The sequence below is a fragment of the Macrobrachium nipponense genome, chromosome 28 (genome assembly GCF_015104395.2).
Source record: "Macrobrachium nipponense isolate FS-2020 chromosome 28, ASM1510439v2, whole genome shotgun sequence".
Lineage (NCBI taxonomy): Eukaryota > Metazoa > Arthropoda > Malacostraca > Decapoda > Palaemonidae > Macrobrachium > Macrobrachium nipponense.
This window is the reverse complement of record NC_087217.1, coordinates 61,035,650-61,039,287: the sequence shown is the minus strand read 5'-3', so window position 1 is coordinate 61,039,287 and position 3,638 is coordinate 61,035,650.

Here is a 3,638-nt window from a genome sequence, read left to right as displayed (position 1 = left end):
TCACTTCATTTTGACTTTGGGGTTTTCTTTTCTCACTTTTGCAGGTTCTTTTTATTTTCCCCCTGGGAACAGGGCAGATGTAAACAACCAGGCTGTAATACAGTGTGTGTTTATCCCCGTCCATCAAATGTTAGGTTTCGGCTGTTCTTTCAACTAGGGTCTGATTTTGATTTTACATCGCGTGGCTCGTTTTTTTTTCTCATATTATTACATTTCGGGATGGGCATCAGAAGCCTTTACTTAAATGGATGCACGCAAACTGGTTTACAGACATTCAGATATAGACACCATAACATATGTACAGGAAAATTATCTCATATATATGTTAATTTTATCACATCACCACGATTCATATACAAGCACAAAGCTACAAATTTCCTTTAATATCCAATTTGCTCTACCTCGGAAATAATATATTATCATACATGTTAACGGTAGGGTAATTTTTTAGTTGATAATAAGTATGTCGTCTCGTGGGCTCGAACCACGGAAGACAAGAGCTTAGGACTTAAGTGACGCGCTTTAAACCATACGCATCTAGGTAGTACTGAGTTCTTGTGTTCTGTGGTTCGAGCCCACGAGACGACGAATTTATAATCATAAAATATTCCCCTTCGGTTAACATATATGAAAATATAATCATTCCGAGGTAGAGCGAATTGGATTTTAAAGGACATCCAGTTGTAAGCAAGCCATTTGGGATTAGGTTGCAACCCTACACACTACCCTCCACAACATATTTCACTACTTCGAATTCTCCATCAAACGGGCCTAATCCGTTTAAGCGACCTGGGATCGATCTATGGGCTCCAGATTGAGAGGCGAGACTGATAACCACTGACCACGACACAAACTTTTATTTGGGAGTCTGTTACAGGCGGATAACTCACCTGTAGGTCAGTTCGTTAAACTCCATCGTCAACTTTGAGTTCACCTGACAACGAGCATTGATTATCATTATTTCAAGCATGAAAATTTGATTCAAATGACAGAAATGCAGGTTTTTGTCGATTCCGAGATTCCCGAGGAGATAGAATGAATCATATGAGGTTCTAAAGGGATTCATTCCCGAATGCCTCAATCCTGAGACAATGTGTTCAAGGTACTTCTTCTCAGCCAATGAAATGCCGCGTGATCGTGACGTCACAATCAGCTGCAAACGTAATGTGTACTCGATTTTTCCTTTTATTTATTTATCGAACTTTGTTTTCATTTCATTTACGAAATACTATAGACTTTCAAGCACTTCGTCTATTTTCTCAGAAACCTGTTTGTGGAAGCATCTATTTGTTAACTGTTTTAAAGGATTTTAACGTTTTTAATCGAAAGCAACTTTAGGCTAAGATTCTTCGAAAATGGTATTTTTTCTATATTTGGAGGAGGGGGGCGGGTACCGACATGGCACAGCCTTTCGTTTTCTCAGCAAGTCTACTACGTTTGAGGTCGCTGACCCCACTCCCTCTTTCTTAACCTTAACAGACTCTAGCACCTATTTAGAGCCATGCTGGTTGGTGGGCTGTGTGCCGAAAGCAGTCCATGGACCCAGCTTTTTGTACTTTCCAAAATTGGGGAATGGTATTGACAAATCTCGAAAACCACACACTCACACTTACACGCACACACATAACACCATATATATATACTATGTGTGTGTGTGTGTGTATATATAATCTCAGTCACCCAATAGCCATAGCACTAACTGAACATATATTTCATAACTTATGCTATTGACACGCCTGACAATAACTAAAATGACGACATGTTAAAGAAACACAGAAATACTGAAGATGTCGAAATCATTACAGAATTAGTATAATTTAATTACAGTTATTATGGGACAAGTTAACAAGTGAACAGTCTCAGAAAGTACCTACCGAAACCTTTTGGTTAGAATTCCCTTAGGCGATGAATTACCTACAGGGGTCCGTCATCGATGGTAATGATCAAATTTTCATAAATGATCATAGACAATGGCTTGCATCAGAGAGAGAGAGAGAGAGAGAGAGGGCGGGGGGGGGGGGGGGTGGCGGGCGGGGCTGTCTAACTACAGAAATAATTGAAATAATTAAATATTAATCAGAAACTAAAAGCATGCATATAATTTTGTGTTCATTTGGTTATTATTTACTTTAAAAACATAGCACATACATACATAAACACATGCCTGTGGATATAAAATACAAACATGACGTTGTTATAATATATTTACATACATACGTAATGACATAAATATAAACATTAGTGAATATAACGTACTAAAGGTTATAGCGCAAATACATCTACACATATGTGGGGCACGAATGCATTACGCACATGTTAATAAAACTCACATATGTGAACTTTAACACGTCGGGCACCTCCACCAGATAGATGACGTTTAGTTGTCTCAAACAATGCATGTCAATGGACGAGACAAATAAACCCAGAACATATGCCGGCTGGGTGGTCCCGGCGAGTGTTTATTTATGCATGTAGCGACACATCTTGTCCCCCCCTTCTGCAGTCCTTTTTTATCTCTCTCTCTCTCTCTCTCTCTCTCTCTCTCTCTCTCTCTCTCTCTGTTGTGAAGAGTGTTCCAAGGCTTACATTAATTGTTATGCATTGATGCTAATGACCGATTTCACCTTGCCAACTGTCGTTCGGTTATTTCCCACAAGAACGAAAGATAATTCAATTTTTTTTTTAAATGGCAGTCGAAGTACATCTTTTTGACTTCCTCGTCACGGGATCGGCGTCAACGAAAACGCGGTCTATTGTTGCTACAACACATCAGTGCGTAACTCACTACATTGCAACGATTACCCCCGATAAGCTAATAGCATGATTGTTTTTGCAGACCGACACTGTGTGTTTACCCTCCGCTGTTCTGGGTCGACATCCCACCCAACTCAAAATAAACCCGGGACTTCAAAGCTGCGTGCATTTGCACAGTGATCCTCCACCTTCTCCTCTTCTCCCCTAATCCGTCCCCTAACCCCCCTCCCCTCATTCTTCTACACTTCCATTTCTCCCCTTTGTCTTCTTCCCTCGTCTTCTCCACCAGTCCCTTGTCTCCGCGTCTATTATCTGCCTGCCGATAATGAAAGGGGTCTTCAGCATCACTTAGAGGCTTCGAACGCTTGGTGACATGTTTAGAAGGCGGTCTTTTATTAGGGCTCGTGGAGCACGGTCATAATGAGAGAGAGAGAGAGAAAGAGAGAGAGAGAGAGAGAGAGAGAGAGAGAGAGCCATTAGGGGAGGTACCATACAGATCACTCAGTGGGTGGGCCGTTCGTCCTTATGTTATGAAAGCTGTTTTCATGTTTTTGCGGCTGCCCGACGGTATCGGGCACCTCGGCAAGACGGGAGTCTAGGGGCTCTATAAGCATCCAGTATTTTCAAATAAATCCTCTCATATTTTCGTCAGTTCCTGTTGTATTTATTTTTTTTTTTTTTTGTGGAGAAGGGGATTTATTTTCATTTTATGGTAAACCGTCCATTTATTTTCTTGTTAGCTTATTTACCTTGTAATTGCAATTAATGATGTGGTTATGAAAGGGAATAAAAAAAACATTACTATATTTACAGTAGAAGCGTGTAGATGGTAAGTAATCCTTTATTTCTGTCAATTCCTAATTATTTCATTTGAAAAAAGGAAT